Source organism: Vicugna pacos, chromosome 5 (assembly GCF_048564905.1).
Source record: "Vicugna pacos chromosome 5, VicPac4, whole genome shotgun sequence".
Classification (NCBI taxonomy): Eukaryota; Metazoa; Chordata; class Mammalia; order Artiodactyla; family Camelidae; genus Vicugna; species Vicugna pacos.
This window is the reverse complement of record NC_132991.1, coordinates 28,566,988-28,585,077: the sequence shown is the minus strand read 5'-3', so window position 1 is coordinate 28,585,077 and position 18,090 is coordinate 28,566,988. Positions and strand designations below refer to the sequence as shown.

At 39.0% G+C, this 18,090-nt stretch overlaps 1 non-coding gene across 1 annotated transcript; it reads left to right on the top strand.

Annotated features, from left to right (window-relative positions):
* The first annotated feature begins 1,892 nt into the window (after nt 1–1,892).
* On the top strand, nt 1,893–2,053 carry LOC116280754 (U1 spliceosomal RNA). Its single transcript, XR_004190234.1, has one exon. It is a non-coding gene; the product is annotated as a U1 spliceosomal RNA (small nuclear RNA).
* The last annotated feature ends 16,037 nt before the right edge of the window (nt 2,054–18,090 follow it).

Here is an 18,090-nt window from a genome sequence, read left to right as displayed (position 1 = left end):
GGCAGCTCATTGCTGAGTTGTCTCTGGGCCCATCTTCAAGGCTCCTTCCAACCTGAAAGCTTGCTTTCTCTTCTGGGTCATATTCAAGTGGGGGTGCCTGTGGGGCAGGCGTAGCCTGGTGTGTATGGTTCCACTAGACATTTCACCTTGGAGTAAACCTTCTTCATGGGGTTTACTCTTGAGTATCACACACCTGCCCTGAAGTTCTGTTGTGCACCATGGCTGCAGTGTGACACTTCTCAGACACCAGTGCTGGGACGCCTGCTTCTTCCCCTGAAACCCTCTTCCTCCTCCCCAGATACCATTCCAAATGTGTTACACACACTATACACACACTATTCACTTGATCATCAAAGTAATACTGCAAGATTGTTACTCTTGTTAGTAACTTGTGTTTAGCAAGAGTCACAGCTTGATCCTAAACTAGTGTTGAGGAGTGTGTGTGTGAGTGCACCTGGAAAACTAGGAGGTGAGAGAGGCCCCTGTACCTGGAGAAGGGCCAGAGTGAGGAGAGGAGAGGAGCTCTTTTGAAGGAGAGAGAGTCAAAATGTAATTTGTGGAGCGTATACAGGAATGATTCCAAGGACAGCTTGGTGTCTGTTGGATGGTCCCTGGTTTAATTCCCATGCAGTCCTGCCACGTCTTAGAGGGAGGGACGTAACAACAGAGCTAGTGTAAATTAAAAGAGTCATTTCTCTAAACTCCCCCTGGGACATTGACATGCAGATTGTCAGTAGCATTGGGAATGCCGGTGCCTGTGGGAGAAGCGAAGTACAGATGGTAGCAGATTGGCTCCGGTGATGGCAGTGACATTGCAGATAGAGGCATCTTTTTTTTTTGTTAGCATCTTTTGTGTCTTTGGCTTTGACAATCAACAACCTTGCTACAGACATGGATACTCTTAAGCCTTGGGCAATGGCAACCTTACAGCCTCTGGAAGGCAACAGTGGGCAACATTGGCATAGATGGCACTTTCAGCAGCCTCTGAAGACACAGGTTCCCCTCCAGTGGGCTGGAGGAAGAAGTGAGAAACGTGATTGTGTGCCCTGTGACAGACAGAAGGACTAGGTCTTGGAGCACTGAGCAACCTGCAGGAGGATTTTGGAGGCATTTGATAGGGGATAAAGCTGCCATAAAGCAGATCAAGGTATAGCCATAGGGCTACTACGTTGTATCAGTTATTTTTAGTCTATTTTTTTGATTATCTGGGATATAGTGAACAAAATAGATGAAATTGATGGAAAAAACCAAGGTTCAGAGAATGAAGCAAACATGTGCAAAATTCTATACATGGCTAATGAGTTGTGGGATCATTTGTCCACTCGTGCTGCCATCTTCCTATTTGGGGCAAAGGAGGAGATACCAGGGGAGAAAAAAAGATTGTAATTATATTACCGTAATCGATGGCAGGGTCTTGGATAAATTAGGAGAGGATAAGATTAAGAGTATAGCTGGAGGAATTAATTAAAGGCATTTAGAAAATGGAATGTAAGAAACTCAAGCAGAAGTATTTCAGACAAAAGATTATAGACATATGGAATTAGATAAGAAAGCTAACTGAATCAGCATACAAAGTAATTAAAGAAAGACATCTGGAACAGGAGAGAAATAAGAGAAGCAAAGGAAATGATAGGTAAGTTTGAGATAAATTAGAGTTGTGTTGGTAAGGCCAGATGGTTTTTTGTTTTCTTCTTTGCTTGACATATAATTTTATGTCTTTCTTAACCACAGTCCCAAATATTGGAAATTTTAACATGTTATATTTGTTTCTGGCAATATCTAAGAACTATGTAAATATATCTGCAAAGCAAATGATTCAAAGATCAACACGCTCTATTATTCACAGCTGCCTTAGCCTGGGTCTATCTTCCCACAGAAATCTAGAACTTAGGATACTTGCCTGGCAGGGGAGACACCATGACCACAAAGGTGGTTTTCCCAGGGCGAGGCTTCTCCATGTCACTCTGGATGTGCTGACCCCTTGATTTCCCCAAATGTGGGAAGCTCAGCTGCATAATTTGTGGTAATGAGGACTGCTTTCACGCTCTCCCCTGAAATAAAAAAGTCTAAAACTTATGTTTGTGATTACATATTTTGGGCTACAAAAACAACAAAAATGGCTATTTAAGATGGTTTTCTATAGCAATAGGAAGCAATTTCTAGTAAGGTACCCCTAGAAATGTCTTTCTTCATGCTCTTGTCCTCATGTGTTGGTACCAGGTAAGGCAATTTTGATGATGAGAGATGGAGGTGCATTATCCCTTTGTTCCTTGTTGCACTGGAGGTTAATCACATCTGTATGAATGATGAGACTATCTCATTTTACATGGATTCTTCTTGTTTGTGTTTGAAGTGTAACTTCAGCTTGTGAATGTCTTGGGTCTTTACCCACACTCTGTGGTGGTGTAGATGGCTGCTAATGTGATGTGACTGAGGGGAGGTACTGAATAAAGGCCTACTCACCCCTAAACATTTTCCCCTCTGACTGGCTAGATTTAGAAATCACTCATTGCTATCATTTTCCAAAAGGACAAGAGATTCTATGAATGAATAGATTTTATGATAGAATATATCATTTTTGCCTTGTTCAAGAATATATTGTTTACTCACAGGGAATTTGGAACACCAAATCCTTGGACGGGAACTTGGTGCAGCTAGTTTCTCTCTGGCACAAAAGAGAGCAATGATGCAGAATCACTTTGGCCAGAGAAACAGCTTCACAACAAAGGGATCTGTGGTGTGGGGGTGTGGGCTTTGCCATTGCCAAGGTTCACTGATAAAGTCTGTGTGGAACCACTGGCTAGGACTCTGAGCAAGCTGTTGTCCTCGGATCAGTTTTTCAGGAAAAAAGATCTACCCAAAGCATCCTTTCATGTGGATGAATGCCAGGTTGTTTCCTCTTTAACCTCTGAAGGACTACATATCTTGTGAGATCTGAGAGGATTTCATATTCACACTATTATAGTGGCTGATTTATTCAGTTAGTATTTATGGAACAATTACTAAGTGCCAGACTCTATGCTAGGTAGTACTAGGAAACGTAAGAACAAATAAAGGGACATTCCAGTCTTTGAGCATCTCAGAGTTTAATGGGAAAAGAAGGACAATGCAAACCCCCTCAAATAATAAAACAAAGTAAAATAATGAACTAAAGTCTTACCAGCTGTAGCATAGACTATACATAGTACTGTGGGAGCACGGAATAAAGGATAACTAATTACTCCTGGCAGGAATCAGGAAGGATTCAAAGAATTTATTTTTGAGTTGAGTGAGTTTAATTTTTCAAAGGAGCAGAGAAGTAAAGAGTATTCTAGGAAAGGGAGAGAGAGCTCATTAAGAGAGTAGTACAGCTAGGGACTGAATGTTGGGGTCACCCCCAAATTCATATGTTGAAACCTAATCCCCAAGGTGATGGTGTCTGAAGGGAAAGCCTTTGGAAAGTATTTAGGTCATGAAGATGGAGCCTTCATGATGGGATTACTGCCCTTAGAAGAAAAGACACAAGGGAGTTTCCCCCCCCACCCCCGTCATGTGAAGACACAATAAGACGACCAGCTACAAACCAGGAAGTACCCTCACCACACCAGACCTACAAGTGCCTTGATCTTAGACTTTGTAGCCTCCATACCCATGCACTATAAAGGTCTGTTGGGGTATCTTGTTATAGCGACTCAAGCTAAGTACTCACTAATTCATCAGAACAGATGCTGTAAATCATGGTGGTTACTTATCACTGAGCAAGGACTGAGAGATGGTCACACTCAACAGATACATTTCACTGGGCTAGAACAAGAAGAATTTTCCAGGGAGAATAGTCCAGCCTTAATGGAGGTCCCAAACATGATGAAGGCACTGGGAAAGGTGATGGGTGAGCAGCTGGCATGGAAGAAAGGATGCCAATGGAAAGGAGAAGGACAATAAAAATAAATTTTGTCTTCTTAATAATTTTTCTTAGAATCAGTCCTAATAAATTTCACCCCACCAGAGCCCATGTATCCAAATCAAGATGACATTAAAAATATGGGAAAATCAAAATCAATACCCATGGCTCTAATAAAGAGCTGAAGTCAGCATGTACCTTAGAGGGTGTCAAGATGTAACTCCAGGACTTTTAAATTCTGTAAAGTGATGAGTTTTGAAAGCATGCTGTGCCTACTCCAGAATGTCAAGTAACTGTTGTGAAAGCCAGAGCATACTCCTATCACTCCAGGTTTGCCTAGTTTATGGAGCCAAATATATATATTTTGCTTGCTTGAGCTTTTTGGATGTATCTGCCTTATAGATGTAAAAGGTCACAACGAGGTCACTGAGATTCTGTTTTAGGAAAGCAGCCACTGACTCTGGACAGTCTCTCAGAGAAAGTCTGAACAGTAACACATTGTTAGGATATGATGAGGCATCATAAAAATATGTCCCCAAATCTCTATATTTCAGAAGTGTATTTAGGTGCCAAAAGCAATATTGTATTTCTCAGAATCAACAGAATTGCTGGAAGCTTATCTAAGATAATAGATAGGTGCAAACAGTTTTAATTAAAAATTTTTTAACATGAGAAATTGGCTAGGTATATGGAAAGTGAATGAAAGCATAAAATAATTAGTAGTTTGACTAGAGGTAAAGAGACTCTTCTGGTAGACAGCAAGCCTTCTTGTTTGGAGAGATAGACAATGTGTCTGTATCACAGAATGTCTTGCTTTCTGTAAAGAATAGAATTTCTACATACCTTGGTATAAAGGGAACCTGTGACCAAGTAATCATGGAATCAATCTCAGTTTCTGATAAAGGGATATCTTACTTTATGGAGGACTCTTGAGGAGGAAAGGTCTTTCCCTGGGTCCTAGAAGATATACCACAAAGACCAGGCCCCATTCTCAAACCTTGCAATAATCCCATTCTGCTAGAGAGGACACTGAGGTTCTGAGAGCTGGAGTAACTTGGCAGAAGTGGATTTAATCAACCTTTGTCTGCTTTTAATGCTTTGATTTCTTACCCTGTCTTGTGACTTCCTGGTGATGACTCACTCTTCTGTTTAGAACTCGACCTTGCCAGATGTTTTCCATACAGAATCTTGATGATCACCCAGGCCTGATTATGGGGAGCTGGGAAAGAGAACTTGAGAAGTGACAACCAAACTTCTCCCATGTGATTGAGAACTGTAGGAGGTTCTTGAGGCACATGTCAATGTGCAAAGTGTTTCAAATGCCTTACATATATTAGCTCAATTAATCTTTGCGCAGTCCTTTGTATTAGGTGCTATTAGTATCATTCCTATTTCAAAGATTATTTTCCCATGGTCACACAACTTGTAATTGGTGGAGGTGACATTTGAAACCAGGTAGTATGATTCTAAAGCACGTGCTTTCACCATCATGCAATACATACAAACATATAGGAAATGTGCTTCTATTTCTTTTTCCTGTAGCTGCCTAACCAGGTCTTAATAGTCCGGAAATTGTTTTTCTATTTTATGGATGGTAGTAGCATCACCTCATTTTTGCCATACTTTTTAAAATTAATCTCATGAAAATTTCATCAGCGCATATATTATTTACACCTATGTTGGGGAAATTTAAGACCATTCATTTAGCAAATAGTTAATGAGTGCCTACTCCATCCAAGGCATTGTTCCAGGAAACGACAAAAAAATACAAAGATATGAAATCAGAGTCTCTGTCCTTCAGTTGGTTATTGTCTAAGTGAAGATTAGATAAAGATAGAACAAGAGAAAGGCTAAGAAAATGATATACACAAAGTCTAGGGTGGCTCAACTGAGTGACCACATCTTACTGCCCAGGTGAACAACAGGGCTCCTAGGAGGCTCAGTGTATCAGAAGGGTTTACATAGCAGGATGGAGCGTACGCTCTGTACCTTATCCACACTGCCGAGCTCTCGGTTTCCCTTTCCTGAATATCTCCATGAGGTTCTCTTTTTAAGTACGTTAGTAACTCTGCGTGTTCTAAGTGTCTCTTTTTCTTATTTATCACTTATTTGAGTTGCAGTTTTACATGGGTCTATGATATTTGATTAATATCTGTCTTCTCCATTGGTTTGCAAACTCCTTGAGGGCAGGGGCTGTCCTGGTTTTGCTCCTGGTTGAATCTTCACTGTCTAGCAAAGTGCCTGGCACATAGTAGGTACTGAATAAACCCTGGGTGAGCCAATGGAGCCAGGGATTTCCATAGGAAGAGAAACCATATGAACAAAGGTACAAAGGCAATCTAATAAAGGGTTCATTAAAGGAAGATCCAGTTTTCAGGGAGCTGTAGCTGAGAAATATATTGAGATCATACTAAGGAGGGCCTGGAATGCCAGAGTGAAATGGCTATATCAAGTTTGGAAAGCTCCTGGGGAAAGACCACCAGAGCAGCAATATGAACATAGCTGAAGGTGTATCGGGGGTGGTGCAGAGAACAGCTTAACAAGGAACATCAGTATGGCTCCTAGAGGGGTCTCTATGTAAAGGCATGGTCTTTCATCCCACTATGTCTGTATTATACAGGATTCTCCAGAGAAACAGAACAAGTAAGATGGATACACACACACGCACACACACACACAGGTATATATATATATGTGTATATATGTATATATTATGTGTATAAAATATGTATTACTTATAATACATACCCATAGATAGATAGATTGATAATATATTATGATAAATTGGCTAATATGTTTATATGGGCTGAGAAGTTCCACAGTCTACTGTCTGGAAGCTGGAGACCCAAGATAGCTGGTGGTACAGTTCAGTCCAAGTTTGAAGGTCTGAGAACCAGGAGGGTCAGTGCTGCAAATCCCAGTGTGAGAGCTGGAGAAGAGGAGATGAGAGGTCCCAACTCAAGCAGGCATGCAGGAAGCACCTTCCTCCACCTTTTATTCTGTTCTGGCCCTCAATGCATTGAGTGGATGATACCTACCCACACTGGGGAGGGCAGTCTGCTTTACTGAGCCCCCTGATACAAGTGCTAAACTCACCCAGAAACACCCTTGTAGACACATCCAGAAATAGTTTAATATAGGCACTCTGTGGCAAGTCAAGTGCATAAATTAACCATCACTACATTCTGAGCTGCCAAAGGACGAGGGCCAGGTCAGAGCATTCCCATTTCCTTCCTTCTGGGTCATGTGGGTTGATTCTTCTTCTGTATAAATTTGCCAAAGACAAAAAAGTCCCAAGTACCTGTCACTTAAGCAAGTAGTGATTTACTTTTTTGCACCTAAGAGGCTCTTGTTACAACAGGACACCAGTTATATCAAGGGGGATAAGGAGCCAGCTATGTCTTCAGCACACCATGTGGGCTGTTCTGAGCAAACCCTCTCTCCCATCATTGCTGCATTATCACTGCTGCTCTGCCATCTGAATTGCAGCCCCAAAAGGGGTGTTATTGGCAGGGGCTTTACTGGTGAAAACCCAAATCCTAGACTCCAACTCATTTCTTTCTTCCGTTCATGGTTATGGTGTCTTCAGAGGTGATGGAATGTCACTCAGAATGACCTCTGGCTTCTTATTCATTGGTCAGTTCAAGCATGGTAATATGCACTATTCTAGCAGTGTGACTCTTGACTTGAGGAAGTGATCTTTCTGTAAGGAGAGTAGACAGCTTTAGAGAAGCCATGGGAGGAGCCTGGAAGTGACCTAACAGTTTGAGCTAGATTATTTGATGCCACATATTTAGGAGAAATGGACAATTTAAGCAAGAGGACAATAGCCTCAAATTCTTCAGACAAATAAGGAGATAGGAAGGCTTAGAAAAATCTCACTAAATTTGATCATAATAAAAGAGATATCTGTGGGGAGCAGAAACCAGACTGTGAGGGGTTAAAGGAGTGAAACCATAAGTCGGAGGCCATAGATGCAGACTAATTTTCAAGAATTTTGACAGTGAAGAAAAGAGAATGCTGTGGTAATTGCTTGATGGGTCAAACCCATAGAGGGGAAGATTTTAGAATAGAGAAGATCTAAATGTATTGTAAGTAGAGGGTTTGGGACTACAGAGATGAAAAATAAGAAAATTCAAAATATACATGAAAAAAGAGAATTATTCATGAAGAATTGCTTTAAAATTGGTATTAAAGCAGTAGGATGAAGACCAATATTCACAATTAAGGTAGAGATGATGGTAGAGTCTCAGAGTCAGAAGGCGTGGGATAAAATTGATGGAAGAGACAGAGTTTGCAGAGGAGAAAAGTGATAAGAAAATGTTTGCACGGAATTCTCTCAGTCTTATTGATAGTAATAGGAATCAAAGCCTTTCTTTCATAATAAAAAGAAATACATTTAACACCATGCAATTCAGATGGCCAAATGCTTGTATTAACCCTGTCTTTTATTTTCTGTGTTCTCATGCTTTAACATTAGGGCCCTTGCTGACCCTGGAAGGACTGCTTTTCCCAGAGTTAGCTAATTCTTACATAGAGTAAACAACTCGCCAGTGAGCATGCTTTTCAAATGCAACTAAACCAGTCCAGAGCCCACATCCCCAGCCACTTCCTTTAGTTTTGGCTCTTATACTCTGGATCACTATCCAGCTGCCCTAATCAACTAGGAACAACTAGGAACAGCCCCTAAGCCCCAGAGCCCACTGAAATTATTCAAACTAGCCAGTCCTAAACCTGCTTACCCTGCCTCACCCATTGCTTACTGTGGAAGCCACAGAAAAGGCTCTTGGTCCCATTTTGCCCCTCCCCCTCTGCCTTCTGACTGACTCTGGTGTTTCCCCACATGGCCCCTCCATGGTGTTATGGGCTCCCTCCACTTGCGAGCTGTGATCAGCAAGCTGTCTTTTCAATGGTGATCATCTCTTGATCTGTTAGGCTTACCATACCTAAATCATAATAAAGCCAATGAAAATAATACCTTGTAATAATATTTTACACTAATACTTCATATACTTAATTTATAAAGCAGGTAGGCCTAAAAGTCAGTTTGCAAAAGGATAAGAAATAATTATTCCTCAATTTAAGTTTTAGGAATTATTTTATTGTGGACTTCTCCTGATTATTACAACAATTGTAAATAACACCAATTTGTGATGAAACTTAGACATGCGTTTTTTTTTTTTAATTTTGAGGGGAGAAGATAATAAGGTTTTTATTTATTTTTTTAGTGGAGGTGCTGGGGATTGAACCCAGGACCTTGCACATGCTAGGCATGCACTCTACCACTAGGCTATGCCCTCCCCCTAGACATGCATTTTTAAGTACAGAAGTCACAGCATGTGCCAAATTTGAAAATATCCACATAATCCACACACCACAATTCTAAGGTTTGTAAAGACAGTAGCTGGACTAATAGTAACAGGGAAGCTGGATGTGGCTTTCTACGTAAAATAGGAAGGACATCATCTCCACCAAACCCCCTGTGTACAGTCAGCAACTGAGTGAGGAGGCCATCAGCGGGCCCTCAAATTACAGCAGCATCCTTTCTGTCCACTTCCATCTGCTCTTAATTCATGGCGCCAACCCATTTTGGAAGCAATCTTCTTCTTAATGTTTTGAAACACAAACTTGTTTCACACTGATTCTGAGTAAGGGTCTAGGGAAGTCACTTTTGTATTGCATCTGACATTATCAACTAGTTCTCTTAAAAAGAAAGACCTGAACCAGTAGTGTGAGATGTAAGCACACAGTAAGTAATGAGCTTTAGACTGAACTTAACCGTTACTTACTGTTCTGCAAATGATAATAGCCGTGATGTGGCCAAACCATTTATCCAATCAGCCTGCTGTATTAAATTACACGTATTCCCTGTCTCCCCTGAGTAGCTTTGTCATAACTGAGTGATGCCTTTTATAAATTATATAATTACCGGTTACTTTTAAATATTGTACCAGTTACAAAAGGTTACCCCCAAAGCTCTAATTGGAAGGTTGATGGTTAATGGGGTGACTCAGCTTCTAGCAGGATTACAGGTTGAAGCCATGTGGGTGAAACACTGTCTGAACCTTCCACTTTAGCTTCACTTATGATGTTTATAATTCTAATTATTTTGATATTGCTTAATAGATCTGCTGTTTCACTTTTCTAAATGTTCTAATGGATGGATGCCTTGAAGCAGTTAATTTAGAAAACAAATGCAATGGGAGAAAAATTATCTTTGGCTTTCATTTTTCACTATCAACATCATGCTTTGATTTTGATTGTAAAAGCAATTATCTCATCTACACAAAACCCGATAAATTTGAATAAAAGGGAAATTTTATAGCAGCAGCTGTGAAAGTATTTAATGCTAAAGTTGTAGTGCTGAATCTTTACCATTTAAAAAAAAGAAACATTAGTTACATATTTCTCTGGTTGGACTTAACGTGTTGAGTTAAGAAGCTTTCCTGTGTGACTCATAAAGTGAGTTTTAGTGTTCAGTTAGCCTTTTGAAAAGACTGTCATCTTAAGTGTCCATCATTTCTATGATTTCTGAAATCTCTTTCTTACACTTGTAAACTATATGAAAACCACACAGTTAAATTATATTTTTTCAAAGTTATTTATCTTCTGTTTTTGCAAATTCTACAAAATCTTTCTGTGATGAAACGGTAGCTGATTTACCTGGCAATGCCTTCCACTACGCTGAGCATGGAGACCCCATGGTCCTTGTGAGGGCTGCTCTATATTTTCATTTAGCATAATGTTTTACTTAATGTTCAGAAAGGACCTTCGTCATTCAAGAAAATCTAAATCATGGGCTGAATAATTAAGACTTAATTTTATTACTGTTTAGGGTGTTTATCTAATGAAGATGGTTTTTTCTTTGGTTTCTTGCCTCCAGAAATTTGAGTAAACATGCAAAACAAAAATGGAATGCACATGGCATTTAAAATCATTCATTATTCAATCATTTGTTTACCAAATTAATTTTATCAAACAGGGACGATAACACCAGAATGATAATCTGGGTGCTGTTGTTTATGGGGAATAAAATTTTAAAACGTTTAAGAAGTAAACAGACTAACACACCTGTAGATTTCTTTTTCTGGAATAGCACCATATTGGAGAAGATGAAGTAGGGAGTCTCAGGTGAGGTGAGGTGGGGGTGGTCACTGAAAGAGTGACATCCTGACCCTTTGGAAGTACCTTATTCTCTCAAACCATGAGAGTCAACACAGGAAAATGTACTTTTCCCTTTCAATAAACAATGCCCTAAGTCAGGGGTCAGCACATTTTTTTCTGTAATAGGCCAGTTAGCAAATATGTTACCACTACACAACTCTGCCACTGCAGAGTGGAAGCAACCAGAGACAATAAGTAAGTGAATGGTGTGACTCTCTTCCAGTAAAACTTTGTTTTTGAACTCTGAAATTTGAATTTTACATCATTTTCCTGTGCCACAAAATACACTTCTGATTTTTCTTGCAACCATTTAAAAATATAAAACTATTCTTAGTTCCCTGGCTTTACAAAAACAGAGCATCCTGGATTTGACCTTTGGGCTGTAGTTTGTTGACTCCCTACCTTAAATAATAATCTTATTTTTAAAAATCCCATATACATACATGTACACATTTACACATTCTAATATTTTTTGCCAAAAAATTCAAACCTAAATTACACTTCTGTTTTCACTAAAGACAGTGTTTGTCAACATGTCCAATTCTCAGCCCAAATAAAGACTACAATCTTCTCAGGTCTGCAACAGAATCCTAGACAGACAAAGAGCAATGGTTTAAATTGGTGTTCATGAGTTCCCCAACTGCTCCCTGAGTTTCTCTGTTCTATGCATAAGCTTTCTTTAGTTTCATTTGCAGTTTTTAAATTCACTGGAGACGTGTGATACACATCCATAACCTCATTACCTCCATCCTCCTCCTTTTTCTCTTCTGTATCTGTTCTCTTTCCCTACTTAACATCATTTTTAGGCTTCACAGGATAAAAGGGATTTTAATTTGATACAACACAGCAAGAGAGAAAATGGCAGAGGGAAGGGAACTAATGGGGTGAGGAAGGTGAGCGATGAAAGGAAAAGATGAGAGAAAGAAGCACAGAGTGGAGGAGGGTTTTCATTTAAGACAGAAAGAGGTGTGTGACCAGAGGTGGAACACTGTTTCCTGCCCTTTGCCACTTCTCCCCTTCTCCCCATTTCTCCTGTCTCACCCCGTAACTTGCTCAGTTACCCTCATCTGCTATTTCAGCCCTATTTCTTGCCTGCACTGAACTTCCTACTTCTTCTCTCTGAGCATCTTACCTGATTCTCTCTCGTTCCTATTTCTTCCTTTACCGTTTGCTTCTCAGCACTGACCTTGGGCTCATCATCTTGAATGTGTCACTGCAACTTACCTGTCACCCTTCTTCGCTTCCAGCCTCTCCAGGTAACTACCCCACAGGCCACACGCCAGCCTCCATGGTGATCAGGCCTGCAGAGCAGCATCAGGCCCTCTTAGTCCCCGCCTCCTGCTCCCTGAAGCATCATGGTGGCAGCGCGAATTTTCCCCCGTGTGCTTGCAGAGAGAAATGGTACAATTGGGCTGGTATGTTTGCACAGCAGATGGCTGTTCTGGCTCCATTAATTTGCTTTTTAAAGACATACTTTAGCTTTTTACCATACTTTCTCATGTATGTGTGGACTTGTCTGAGTATTAGGGAACTTGCATATACTTGTGATACCACTATAAAATTCAAATTCATAGGTTCAGTTACACTATTTTTTCCCTAATAAATGGACTCATTAATGAAAAGCATTAAAAATTATTTAGGTGTCAAGTAACATGTTCACTGTTAAGAATTCAGAGTATTTATATGAGCAAATAAAAGTCAGAAGTCACTGCAAATTCTATTTCCCAGATATAACCGCCATAAGCACTTGGGTGTAAAGTCTTCCAGAGTTTTATATAAACCTAAACATGGGTAGATTTATGCATATGCATAGATATGCATTTATCCCATATCTCAGTCATAATTTGATCAAAGGAGCAAAATCATTGGGACATATACATAAAATAAGGGATTTTACCTTTCTCAGTTATGGGAGCTGATTAAACACTCTCTCTATGCTCCTGTTTTTGTGTCTGGTGCTGGAATTTGAAGACCTTTATCAAGCTAGATACAATCTCTGACCCTCAATTTTCTCATGTGTAAAATGGGAATAATGCCTAGTAGGGTTGTTATCAGTATTAACATTAGTATTAAATGAAATCATCTAGTACTGTCCTTTGTCATAGCTCCCAGTTTGTAGGAAGAGCTCAGTAAATTTTTCCGATAATTATTATTGATGATTATGATTATTATATTTTCCAGCACTGACACTTACTAGCTACGGACAAGTTATGTAGCTTTTCTGAGGCTCAGCTTCTCACCTGTAAAACAAAGCCATTAACACTTATTTCCGAGTGCTGTCGTGAGAATTCAATAAGAAAGTAAATCCAAAGACACCTAAGGCAAAGTCTTGCATAAGGGGAGTACGCAGTGAAATAATCTGCGATTCTCCTGATGCTAAGGTTGCCTTAGCGTTCATTAGTAGCCCTGCCATGTCTTTGTCGCATACCAGCTTGCCATCATCTAAGTCCTTGCAGTGTCTTTTACTTGCGTGGTGAAATACCTCTGCCATCCTACACTTGACAAATTTTGTTTATCTAACTCAGTATAGGATTTTACATTTATCTTTGTTCTCTTCCGTTGTAATAAATTTCTATCCCATATCTCAGCGTGCCCAGATTTCTTTCAAATATGATTCTGGGTCCAATATATTATTCTCGCTTGGTTTTTCATGTTTCCCACCAATTCATCTAAGATACTAGGCTGAGCTTTGTAAAACTGCTGTTTTTATAGGTCAAAAATGGTCACACCTGGGCAGTTGTATATGGGTCAACCTAATTGTGATTACAAAGTTGAATAGAATAGAACCAGGGACATGATTGTGAACTAACTTTTTATTAGTAGTCTTGACCTTTTTTGGGTCATGAGTCCCTTTGAAAATCTGAGGGAAGCTTTTTTGTTTTTTTCCCTGGAAACACACACTTCTTCATACCATCTTTTTATTGCACTGGATATTTATTTCTTTCATGGAAACATAATATAAAACATATTTTAAAAAAAGCCTCTCTTATTCTCAAGTTTAATGTGAAAAATATTCATTACTTTAAAAATTATAGTAATATAAATTGTGTAAAAGTAAAAATGTAGACCTTAATCATGCTCAACTTTAACTTTTAATGAGAAGGCAGCTATTTTCTGGCTTGGATAAGAGGTAAACATTGTGGAACGAACTTACATGGGTCCATGAAAATCATCCTTTGACAATCAATTTTGAGTTTTCATTTCTCTGCCTACAAATGCTGGAAACTCCTACTAACAAATGTCTGAAATAGCCCCCTACCAAAAAAAAAAAAAAAGGAATCAGAACTCCCATTACTAGTTTTGCTACAGGGTAATAGGCTTGTTTCAAGGAGCAGTGGAATTTCAAACATCTTCGGGTAGACTTTATAAGATACACATCCTTTTCTCTCAAGTCAAAGAAGAGAGCTTCGATAAGTCCTGCCAGTCAGCACAGTAGGAATTATGAATGCACATCTCATTTTTAGGTCATTTGAGGAGAAGTAACCTTCTAAAAAATTCTACGGTGTTTCCAGGTGTTGGTAAATTTTGGCCTTAAAAAATGACGGGGCTTTGTGACTTCTGATATCAGCTTACAAAACTATTTCCTCCAGCAGGAAAGTTTTCAGTTTGCCTCTGAACTTTTGTTCCAGAATCTCTATTTGGCTGAAATGCCTCATATGTTTAAAGCAGTATCTATAATTCTGACTAAAGGGCCTTAAGGGGAAGGCTTACGTTATTCCTATGGCTGAAAATACTGGCCAGGTGAACCATTTCAGCATGACTTCCTCCGTAACAAATGGTTCTGTGAGTGAATTTCTTCTGTTAAATAGAAAGGGTGATGGGTAAGGATGGCTCTGCCTAAAGTTAATCCATCTTGTATTAAGACCCCTTTCTTCTGTATCATGTGAAAGAACTCTATATTCTGTTCCTCTATCTTGGCAAAACTTCTTAGGGATATGATTTCAGTCCTCAAGCATAATGATGTGGATGTCTTTCACAGCAGTAGCCAAAGGTTTCAGGCTGCTGATGTCTGTAACATCCCAATATGCAACATTAGATTCATAATTATAGGTGGGATTGATTTCATCATTCCTTTTTTTTTATCAACCCTCATGATCAGTGTTGCCTAAAGATCCTTAAGGACAAGTCTCCTGCAGGAGTGGCATTGACTCGCCTTTATTTGTTACATCTCAGTAGGGAAAGAAGATGAGCATCTCTCACCTTCTCAGGCCACGAGAATAGTAGAATTATTATGTGGCTTATTGTAATGCTGGAAAGGTGAACAGCCTAAGCCTGTTCCTAGTAAAATTCTCTGATAAAACATAATCATATTTCATTATTAATAACAAGTTAATTTGCAAATGCTTGCATTAACTCTCTTATCAGTATTATAAATCATCATGATTATTGGTTAAAATATGGTAACTACAGCAGCTTTGTTCAAAATTTATCTTTCAGATTCCCAAAATAAATGGTACTTAGCCAATCCCCTAATTGGCTAAGGCTTCACCAAGATAGTTCTTCCATTTTACATTCATTTTTATTTATGACCCCAACTTACATTGTGGTTATACGTTTTGTTCCAAATTTTCCCCCAATAGGCCAAGCTAATCTTAATATGGTTATTATTTACATCTGGTTTTTACCTTTACTGAACATCTTCCATTGTAGAATTTATTATCTTCCCAGACTTCTTCCTCCTAGTTGTACAAATGTATTGTTACTTCCCTTCCAACCACCCCAAAAAGAGCATTGATCAAGGTTTCTATCTGGCCAGCTGTCTAGAGTACACTTTTTATAAGATGCTCTGTAAATGGATCTCTACTCTTATGTTCAGAGATTTTCTGGGGAACAGCATTTGATGTATAGCACTATTAATTACTCCTTCATTAGCAGATGTGTTTCTATCTAAAAATGATTCGCTCCCGTTCTGCATTTCTACCCGTGAATGCCTACCACAGTGACAGTGTTACATAAGATGGTATTTAATTGTTAGTATCTAGAATTTAGTTTTAACTGTTTAAAACATTTACTCAGAGGATAGCTTATGAAAATTACAGAACATGAGTGCTTCTTATTTTCTGTTATTTCCAATCTCCTATACAATTATCTTTATATATCATTCTTATTGCTCCCCATATTTCTTTTTTCTCTCTTTCCTGAAAATATTACTTGAAAGCTTTTGTCATCAAGTTAATGATCTCCTGGGATCACAATTTCTTCAGACTTTTAAAAGTGATCTTTGGCACTTTTCAGGGACAAAATTCTGTTGTAAGTTATGGAATCTGTTTTGAGTCATGGAATCACTTATTTCCCTTATAGAAAATCTTGTTCAGAGCCCTTATATGTAAAATACATGAAAGTGAAGGTTTCTAGTTGAAGGAGGTTGAGGGTGGGTATGGGAGGTGGGGAGGCTTTTCCTAGGTGACACTTCTGTGGCTCCAGACCCCCAGCAGAGCACAGCTTGAGAACGAGTTTTGCAGGCCATGGTTAAATTAAGCAAAATCTTTTCTTTTTATGGCAATTTCTTTCTTCTCTGAATATTTATTGAACACCCATCATTTACAAAACATTCTGCAGTGCATTAATTATATCCTACTCTCATTTTCAAGGGGTACCTTTCTATCAAGAGTACATGAAAACACAAACATCCTCAAAAATCACTGGGAGCCTATTCTGGGCAGTTTGTGGTGATTACATTCTTTCCAATATAAATAAGCACACATGAAAAACAGTTTTTCCCTTTTAAAGATTATGGATCTGAACCATTGAGCTGGGGGCTTGGCACAGAGTATAGTGAATGTGATTGCCACAGAGGAAAGCTGGGGTTCTCTCATTGGAGTTCCTTCAGTGACCCTAGACCCCAGGTGAGAGAACTCGGTGTGCCCTGCATGCAGCATCTCCCCACCTCTGCTCCTTTATTCACACAGTCCAATCTCATTCACTCAAAATGGGCTGCTGTTTCCCCTTCTTTTTGTTTATTAAACTTCTGTCTTTTAAGTCTCTGCAGCCCAGTTAGCCAGAAATAATTGTTTCTTCCTTTGTGCCACAAACTGCTCTTCTAAAATTTTCCACACATTTATAGTCCTTTTATTACAATTGTTTTTATATATTTTATACCTGTCTCCCTATAAGATGGCAAATATCCCAAAACGGAAGATTTTGCAGGAGATTTAAGGTCCCAATTAGCAGATGGGGACAAGGCATGTGGGAATTTGTATGACAATGTTAAATGTAACTTGCCCTATATCCAAAAAGTGGTGAGGTCCAGACATATTTGGATTGCATTTATTTTACAAAGAATACAAAACTTTTAAATTTATAATTATTAAAAAAAGTTTCAAGTGAAAATGTCCATTAAGACTAGGGTACACGTGACTGATGGAATTGAATGTATATACTATGTGTGTATTACATGTGTGCATATCTGTTGTTTCTCCCCTTCCTGAGGAATCCAGAAGAGATTTTGCCAGGAGGGCAAAACTGGCTAACAGAAAGTGAAAAAGTCATAGAGAAAAGAAACAGAATGGATTTTCTGGGGACTCTGAAGAAAGCAAATGATTCTTGTTTTCCAATTTTGACTATGATTGCCTTTCTTGGTGAGATCTATTTCATATTAGCACTTTGCCCAACTCTTTAAAAAATACAGATTGACAGGAAGGAAGAAAACATGCTTTGGCCGCAAAATTGAAAATAGTTGTTCTGAAACTATGAAAATAGTGAGACCATAAGGATGACTATAAGCAGATGTCTCTGAACAAAGTGTAAAACCCACAAAAATTCTAATTTCCTGCTATCATGAACATTCCCCTTTGGTTTTTTAGACTATCTGCTTTAGATGGCCAGGTGGACTTGGGGAAATGGCTAACATATATAGACTCTCCATTTCTCTTAAGTACAAGTATTTGGAAGCTAGTGAATGTCTGGATCATCTCTAAACCATGTTTCACCCAATAATTTCTTGGATCAAGTTAAGCTAATGTCTGCAATCTGCTGCCATGTAAGTTATTTCTGGCCCTGAGATTTTATTGAACTATGTGGATCATTTCACATTTCATAATGAAACA